The sequence below is a fragment of the Gossypium hirsutum genome, chromosome A08 (genome assembly GCF_007990345.1).
Source record: "Gossypium hirsutum isolate 1008001.06 chromosome A08, Gossypium_hirsutum_v2.1, whole genome shotgun sequence".
Lineage (NCBI taxonomy): Eukaryota > Viridiplantae > Streptophyta > Magnoliopsida > Malvales > Malvaceae > Gossypium > Gossypium hirsutum.
The window spans coordinates 31262134-31272018 of record NC_053431.1 but is presented as its reverse complement, the minus strand read 5'-3'; the positions used below and the strand labels follow the sequence as shown (position 1 = coordinate 31272018).

The 9885-nt window shown below is 38.6% G+C and overlaps 1 non-coding gene across 1 annotated transcript; it reads left to right on the top strand.

The window, feature by feature from the left end:
- The first annotated feature begins 2275 nt into the window (after positions 1 to 2275).
- LOC121205717 (small nucleolar RNA R71) lies at positions 2276 to 2382 on the top strand. Its single transcript, XR_005900792.1, has one exon. It is a non-coding gene; the product is annotated as a small nucleolar RNA R71 (small nucleolar RNA).
- The last annotated feature ends 7503 nt before the right edge of the window (positions 2383 to 9885 follow it).

The following is a 9885-nucleotide window of genomic DNA, read 5'->3' as shown; positions in this document are numbered from 1 at the left end:
ATACATGTGTTCGAAAAGTTTTGAATTAAATGGAATTTTATGGCCCGGTTTTCGTCTATGTGTATTGTTAAGTCTGGTAATGCCTCGTACTCTATTCCATCCTTGGATACGGGTAAGAGGTGTTACATTTCACATGGCCTTAAGCACGCCCGTGTGCTTGGCTGTGTCTCTGTGGAAAACCTGTATTCTAGAGCTCCGTTAGTAAGTTAGGTGTTGAAAACTAAATTTTAAAGAAGTTAATAATGTTAGTGCTTGGGTTGCCTCTCGAGAAGCGCTTATTTATAGTCTAAGCTCGACTTACCTCTCTGTTGAATGATCATGGTGGTTTGAGGAGTTTATTCTCCTTATTCCTGCTATCAATCTCATCAAAATAAGGTTTTAAACGGGTGTTGTTTACCTTAAAAGTGCCGAAATTGGGATGACTTACCTCAACTGTACCAAATGGGAAAATACTGAGTACCGTAAGAGGGATTTGTTCATTCGGTGTGGTAGTGACAATGTGGGGATCTACGGCATCTGATAAGACTCTATCTCCAACCTTAAGTTCATTTGGAAAGGTATTGAGCTCGTCCTAGCGTAGTTTTGGTTTATCGTGTGTTATCGGTTTATGCATCCGCCATTCATCTAGCTCCTCGATTTGTAACCTTCGATCTTCATGAACAGGTCCTCTACTATTGCTTGAGAATGAATCATGTGCTTCCTTCAGACTTATTTCCTGCAAAGTAGGTTGTACCATATTGTCAGTTTTAGTAGAATGGGTGAAACGATCACCTTCAATTTCTAATGTGTTGCCAGAACTGCAAGCTTGAAGCGTGATTGTTTCGTCTCCCACACAGAGTGTGAGTTCACCTGTACCAACATCAATAATTTTTTTAGCGGTTGCCAAAAAGGGCCTTCCTATAATTAAATGAGTGTTGCTATTCTCTTTTATGTCTAGAACAATGAAGTCCACGGGAAATATAAATTTATCGATTTTAACTAGCACATCTGCAATAATACACCTAGGAAATCTTATAGTTTTATTTGCTAATTGAATGCTCATCCTAGTCTATTTGGGTTTCCCAAGACCTAATTGTTTGAACATTTTGTAGGGCATGACGTTAATACTATCCCCTAAATTAGCTAATGCATTATTAACATCTAAACTACCAATTAAGCAAGGAATCGTAAAACTCCCTGGATCTTTTAGTTTGTTGGGTAGTTTATTTTGGAGAATAGCTAAGCAAATTGCGTTTAGCTCCATATGCGACACCTCGTCCAACTTCTGCTTATTTGCTAAAAGCTCCTTTAAAAATTTCATTGTGTTTGACATCTGTGATAGGGCTTCAATAAACAGTAAGTTAATATGTAATTTTTTTTAAGAGTTTAAGGAATTTACCAAATTTTTCATCTGAGTGGTCTTTCCTTGTCGCGTTGGGGTATGGCACACAAGGTTTATATTCAACATTTACTGATTTGTTTGTATTATGACCTACCTCACCTTGACCTTTGCTTACCACAGTTTCTTGAATTGGTTCTGGCTCAACGAGTCTTTCTTCATCTTGAACATTAATCGCGTTGACCTGTTCCCTTGGGTTGGGTTTAGTAGTACTTAGCAAGCTACCTTGTGGTGTTCAGAGATTAGTTTGGAAAGCTGGTCGATCTGAGTTTCGAGCCCTTGGATTGACGCTTGTTGATTTTTAAGTGTTGTCTCGGTATTCTAGAAATGAGTTCTTGACACCGATATAAACTTTGAAAGCATCTCTTCAAGGTTCAGCTTCTTTTCCTGTTGGTAGGGTGGTTGTTGGTAGCCTGGAGGTTGTCTCTGATTTTCTTGGCCTCCCCATGAGAAATTTGGGTGGTTCCTCCAACTTGAAGTGTTACTATATGGATTGTTTTGAGATCGAGAATTATTACCCATGTAATTTAACTGCTTGTTATCCATGTTGAGGCCATAAGGTTGGTATTCCGAATGGCTTGTTCCACCTCCACTTGCTTCGTATTGCATTACTGGGTGAACCTGTGAAGAACTAAGAAAACCATCAATTTTCTTATTCAAGAGTTCTACCTGATTAGAGAGCATGGTGACCAAATCGACGTTATAAACACCGGCTGTTTTCGTGGTTTTGTTCTCATGACTTGCCACTGATAGTTTTTCAGTGACATCTCCTCTATGAACTCATAAGCATCCATAGGTGTTTTATTATTGATGGTTCCGCCAGCAGCTGTGCCAACCATTTGTCGAGTCGAAGGATTCAGGCAATTATGAAATGTTTGAACCTGAAGCCAAAGCAGTAACCCATGGTGAGGGCACCTTCTCAAAAGGTCCTTGTATCTCTCCCATGCATCGTAGAGTGTTTCTAAATCCATCTGCACAAAAAAAGAGATATCATTACGTAATTTAGCCATTTTAGCCGACGAATAATATTTTAAAAGAAAATTTTCGATCATTTGTTCCCAAGTAATGATTGACCCTTGTGGTAACGAGTTCAACCACTGTTTAGCTTTGTTCCTCAATGAAAAGGGAAACAACCGAAGACGTATGGCGTCATCAGAAACGCCATTGATTTTAAATGTATTGCATAGTTCTAGGAAATTTTCCAAGTGGGTGTTTGGATCCTCGTCCTGCAAACCATCAAATTGAACAAATTGTTGTATCATTTGAATAGTGTTACGTTTTAGTTCAAAGTTATTCATAGCAATAGCAGGCCTAACTATACTTGACTCAGTTCCTGTTAAAGTAGGTTTAGCATAATCATACATAGTATGTGGAGCAAGATTTTAATTAACCGCAATTACAGGAGGTAGCTGATTGTCTTGGTTTTCAGCCATCTCTTCGGTTGGGGGTTGAGTATCATCCTCTTGCTCATTTTCTATGTATCTTAAGTTTCACCTTATTTCTATTTGGTTTCTGCGAACTGTACGATCGATTCTTCGTCAAAAAGTAGTGGTCCTGACGAGTTTCTTCTAATCATAAACTATAAAAACCTGCCAAGAGAAAGAAAAAGTAAATTAATAAATAAAAAATTAAATTAAATTGAAAGAAAAATAAATGGCTAAAGTAATAAAAATTGAGCGTTCCTAAAATCTTAGTTCCCCGGCAATGGCGCCAAAAACTTGATCTTATTATTTCGTGATAGGTTTTAAATATTTACAATTGATCGTTCTTGAAGCTAACTATTATCGCGATGTAGGCAAGTGTACCTATCGAACAGTAGTATAGTTTTAGCATGATCGGATTGTCGAACCCAAAGGAACTAAAAGTACTAGTAATGACCGTCTTTTAATTATCTAGCCTAAGAATAAAGAGGTTTTGTTTTAACTAACTAATTATCTAAACTAAGAACTCACAGAAAGTAGAATTGGGGAATTGCTTTTGGGAAAATCGATTGATTGAGACAATACCTAGGAAAAATCCACCTAGACTTTACTTATTATACTGGCTCCGAATCAGACGATTTATTCATTTAACTTGTTCCGTAGAGATCCCTAAGTTATGTTATTATCCCTATTAAAGACTAATAACGTCTAATCCCTAGGTTGAATAATTGAGACATTTCTCTAATTAACACCCTAGGGTTGCATTAACTCGATCTATGGATCCCCTTATTTGGTTTCACCCTAATCTGGCAAAACCTTGTCACCCTATGTCTAGGTGCGCCAAACAACTCCATTTAATTATGACAAATGTACTCTTAGACAGGGTCTATTCCTCCTTTGAATAAGAGCTTATCTTGAATCGGTATTCTGGAATATCAAAACAAGAATTAAGAACACATAATTAAGAACTAGTTAAATATTTATCATACAATTCAAAAAATAATGACAAGATTCGTCTTAGATTTCATTCCCCTTAGGTAGTTAGGGGTTTTAGTTCATAACTAAATAAGAAAACATCTCAGAATAATAAATAATACAAAATATAAAGAAAACCCCAAACTCTTGAAGGGGGAATTGAGGAGAGATCTTCAGTCCTGATGATGAATCCGGCTTCTGAGATGGATCAATCGGCTTCCTTGGAGTAATTTCTTCCTTCCTCCCTGTGTGTCCCATTTTCTTCCTCCTCTAGGGTGTATTTATAGGCTTTGGAATGCCTAAGAGCCCTCAAAATTAGCCTTTTCCGAATTAGACTCAACTAGGGCTTGGCAGGGACAGGCCCGTGTGACATGCCCGTGTGCAATTACTTCAGGCCGTGTTCGAGCCTGCCAAATTGACACGGCCGTGTGGTCTGCCCGTGTGAGGAGGTCTAGGCCGTGTTGATTTCGTACTTTGGCCCATTTTCTTCATTTTTTACTCGTTTCTTGTTCCGTTTGCTCTCCTATGCTCTCCTAAGTATAAAATATGAATTTAAAGCATTAGGAGCATCAAATTCACCAATTATATGGGAAATGATCCATAAAATGCGTTAAGCATGGGGCAAAAATATGTATAAATTACGATTTATCATCTACGCCTCAATGGAGCACTGCTTACCTTTACTTCTTGGTTTCTCTCTCCCATCTCAGGGCAATCATAAATAAAGTGGTCTAGTGACCCAGACTTGTAGCAACCCCTGTTGTTTCCTCGGCACTCTCCAAAATGACGTCTGCCACACTGCGAGCATTCTGGCCTATTTGGCTGAGCACTACTGACACTCGCGACAAAAGCGGTCTGGGCTCTAGAAGTTGCATTCTGCTAGTTCTTGTTTCTATTTGAAAACCCCACTGAAACATTCGATTGGGTAGCAAACTCTTTTGATCTTTTAGACGAGAACTGATATGATTTCCCCATCTGTCTCTTTTTTGAATCCCGCGACTCAATAGCTACTTTTCTCCTTTCTTTTACTAGCTCCTTAGCCTTGCATGCTCTCTCGACGAGTACTAAAAATTCTCATATCTCTAAAATGGCAACAAACACTCGGATGTCTTCATTAAGTCCATCCTCAAACCTCTTACACATGGTAGCTTCAGTGGATACGCATTCCCAAGCATATTTGTTGAGTTTCACAAACTCGCGTTCATACTCCGTCATACTCTTCTTGGAAAAATTTCCAAGCTACTCATTCTCTCGGTACCATAGACATGAGAGTATTCCACCACTGATTTGTCGAATCACGTAAAAGTGACACCGCACACTTCACACATTCTTCAGGTGTGCATGATAATTCATCAAATACCCTGATGGCATTTTCTAGCCAAAATTCTACTCTCGCCGGATCATCAGCTATGCTAGTCTGAAATTCCTCGGCCCCTTATTTTCGAATCTTGTCTATCGGAGGCTTCTCTTTTCTAAACATGTTCGTGCCTTGCAGAGCTACTAGGGCATACTGAGGAATCAGGGGAGCTGGGGGAGGTGGAGTGTTCGGGTTCGCACGAGCGAACTTCGTGCACCAAGCATCCATTATCCGAGGGTAGGCTTCTCTAGCCCCTCCGCATTGGCCCATAGTCACAGGCTCACTCTCAACCGGCGTAGTCCCTTTTTTGGGAGTCGGCGCATTACTTTCTATGTCATCCGCCGTAGCTCTATCAGGATCCATTTACTATATAAAAACATAATTTATAATCATCAGAATTCGTCACACTATCAATGTACAATTATAGCATGTATAGCTTGACTCGTACTCTCACTAGGTTAGTCCTAAAACTAACTAAACCATAGCTCTGATACCACTAAATATAATACCCTATACCCGTAACCCACGCTGGGTCGGAGTACGAGGCATTACTTAACTTTATCTCATGCATACAAATAGTCTGAAGTCATCGAGACTTGGTCCAAATTAAAACTTTTTCAATTTCTACTTTAAACTTCTTATTATGGGCCTACGAGCCTCAAATCGACTCTTAAAAACTATTCAGAACCATTCTGGGTCCTTAAACCGACCTTAAGAAATTTACCTTAAAATAGGGCACATGCCCGTGTGGAAGGGTAATAGGCCCGTGTGACCATTTTTATATGGTCGTGCTGGTGGTCCGTGTAGCTCACACGGATTAAGCACCCTGGGACACACTCGTGTTCCACACCCGTGTGGAATTAAATTCTAATTCACACCTACAGGGGTTTTCACACGGCTAGACACACGCCCGTGTCAATCTTCCGTGTCCCTCACATGGCCACGACATGCTCGTGTCTAACCCGTGTGCAAAATCCTGGGTATTCTGTTTCTGATGTCAGCATTCCTAAATTGTCACACGGCCAAGGCGCGCGCCCGTGTGCTAGGTCGTGTCCTCCACACGGCTGAGACACACGGTCGTGTCTCTACCGTGTGTTTATTGTCATGCATACTGACTTGAAATTTTTACGTGCAAGGGTCACACGATAGGACCATATGCCCATAGGGCTGACCGTGTGTCCACACGGCCTAGACACACGCCCGTGTGTCTACCTGTGTGGGCAATATAAGGCTACTTACCAAACCTCATTGCCACCCTTGCATACCTATTTTCACGCAAATACCAGCCAATACCAAAACAAGCATAATTTCCGAAATCAAATCAGCCACAATAGACATTCATTCAACCATGTAGATGCATCTTTTATAAACTCAAAATAAATATTAGCTATCATTCATGGCTTAATACTAAGTGTGGGATCTATCCCAAGCCAACACATTTGGCCAAATCTCCAAGACTCAAAATAATAAGTTCTAATCGTATACATGCCATATTCAAAAATATAAATCCAACTATACCGAATGTTTCGGCTAATAGTGTGATCGATATCTTTGACTTTCGGTGATCAAGAAATGGAAAGGAAAGGGAGTAAGCATAAATCGTAGTAAGTTGCATATAAATAAATATACAACAATAAGTCTACAATTTACCAACAACTTATGATACCAAAGTGGGCATAAGTATGACTTACTCTTTACTTCATACAAATCACATAGCATATACAATGAGTTCACGTCTTATACATATGTATCACTTAGGTACCTCTAATACTCACAGTACGGTTATACTTTTCTCATTAAGTCAAATTTATAACTCTCATCGTTGAACCATTTGGAACACTACTGGATATTCCATAGGCCTCAATCATGGGTAAAGTGCCAATGCCATGTCCCAGACATGGTCTTACACTGGCTATCATCTTCGAGGCCGATGCCATGTCGCAGACATGGTCTTACACTAGCTCTCACATAATCATGCTAATGCCATGTCCCAAACATGGTCTTACACTGACACATCTCGTAGCTGATGCATGTCCCAGACATGTCTTATACTGGCTTATGTACCGAGGCTAATGCATGTTCCAGACATGTCTTACACTAGCACTCATCTCAATGCCGATGCCATGTCCCTGATATGGTCTTACACTGGCTCTCATAATGTGGTCGATGTATGTCCCAGACATATCTTACACTAGCTCACATAAATGACCCATGTGATACGGCATTAATATCAGGTTTACTTCCTAAGGTCCCAACGAGAATTCTACGAGAATTCTACTCTCAATGATCATTACACATTCTCAATCTCGAAATCAAGCAATTCTTGCCATATCTATTCAATGACAATTTAAATACGGATAGTAGCAATGTACTTATATTATTTACATACAACTTACCTCAGATTTCAAAATGTAGCGACTATACGGTTTAGTCGATTTGCTTAGCTTTCCCTCGGTCTTGGTTTGGATTTGACAATTCTTGATCTATATTAATAAAATGCACTCATTTAGTCACTAATTACAATGAGGCAATTGAAAATTCACATTTTTAGTAAAATGGCCATTTTGCCCTTAGACTTTGGCAAAATGACCTTTTGACCCCTATGCCCGAAAATCAATTTTTATCTAATTTCTTCGCCTATTAAGCTTGGATGAACTCTTTTTACTCTTCTAGCAACCTAAAATTCCCACTATTTCACACACTTATCACTTATTTTGCAACTTATGCAAAATAGTCCCTTTAGGGGTTTTCATGCTAACACCTTTCACAAAAGTTGTTTATAAGACAACCAAGACTCATTTTCTTCCATAAAAACTCAGAAAACAACATAAATTCTTTCATGGAAAAACCCTAAACTCTTGATCATTTGCAAGATAGCACCCTCATTTGAAAACTCATGCTTCAAGGGTCTTAAAAGTACAAAAATATTTTAGAAAAGCCATTAGGATCACTTACTTGTGAGTGCTTCAAGTTGTTGAAAATTTTTGAAGCTTAAAAACCCAACAATGGCTGATATTTTCAACTAAGAAGAAATGGGAAATAGGGTGATATCATTTCCATTTTCTATTTTCTATTTTAGTCAAAATTGGTCACCTAATCCCACCAAAAATTAAAATTTTTGACCACACATGTCTCCTATGGCCGGCCACCCTATTTCTAGGTGTCTAATTACCCTTTAAAGGCCCCCAATTTAGGTTCTCTAGCTATTTAACACCTTTAGCTATAAATTTAGGACTTTTACACTTTATGCGATTTAGTCCTTTCTCACAATTGGGCTCACAAACGTCAAAACTAACTCACCAAAATTTTCATGTACTAATATAAACATGCTATGACTCCAAAATAATAATAAAATAATTTCTACAACTTTGGATTTGTGCTCCTAAGACCACTATTCCAACTAGGCCCTGAATCAAACTGTTACAGATATCGTTAGTTTTCTAGTAAATGGGTTCCTGCCACCGGAGCTCCATAGTTAGAGACGAATGAAATTTTTTCATGATGCCAAGCAATATTACTAGGATGAGACTTTTGTATTTAAACATTGTACAGATTAAATAATTCAAAGATGTGTTCTGGATGAGGCAATTCAAAGTATTTTACACCACTGTCATTCAACACCGTATGGATGACACTTTGGGGGAATGCGAACTGCTACAAAAATTCTTCAATCTGGCTTTTATTGGCCAAGCATGTTTAAAGATACACATGAATTTTTTTTTCAAGCTTGCGATCATTGTCAACAAACTGGGAACTTATCAAAGAGGTATGAAATGCCATTGCTAAATATTCTACAAGTTGAATTGTTTGATGTATAGGGAATTGACTTTATGGGTCCATTTCCACCCTCTTGGGTAATATATACATCCTTGTAGTTGTAGATTATGTCTCTAAGTGGGTTGAAGTTGTCGTTCTCCCTACGAGTGATGCCAATTTAGTACTAAAGTTCTTGCATAAGAATATTTTCACCAGGTTTGGTACTCCTCATTCTTTGATTAGTGATGAAGGTTCTCATTTTGATTGAAAATTAGTTGCTACTACCTTGAATAGATATGAGGTTAAACATAAAATTGCCACGGTATATCACCCTTAGACAAATGGACAAGTTGAAGTCTCTAATAGAGAAATAAGCAGATTTTGGAGAAAGTGGTCAATCCCACTCGCAAAGATTGGTCATCTAGATTGGATGAAGCTTTGTGGGCATAACGTTCTACTTCAAGACACCATTGGGAATGTTGCCTTTCAAGCTTTAATATGGAAAACCTTGCCATTTTCCTGTTGAACTTGAACATGAGGCATTTTAGGCAATTAAGAAATTGAACATGGATTGGATTAATGCTAGTAATAACTGACTACTGGAGCTGAATGAGATGGAGGAATTTAGAGCACAAGCTTATGAGAATGCCAAACTATACAAAGAGAAGACCAAGCTATGACATGATAAGAAGATTATGCCACAATAATTTGAACCTAGACAACAGGTGTTTTTGTTCAATTCCAGCTGAAATTGTTTCCTGGCAAATTGAAGTCTCATTGGTCAAAACCCTTTGAAATAGATCATGTCTACCCTCGTGGAGCTGTGGAGGTCAAAGATATAAAGACTGGACTTACATTCAAAGTAAATGAACAATGGTTGAAGCATTATTGGGTGCCCCTATAATTCGAGATAAACATTCCATTGCTCTTCGAAATGTTTAAATTTCCACCTCTGTATTAGTTTCTTTGTTTTATTAATTTTTTCTTTATTTATTGTC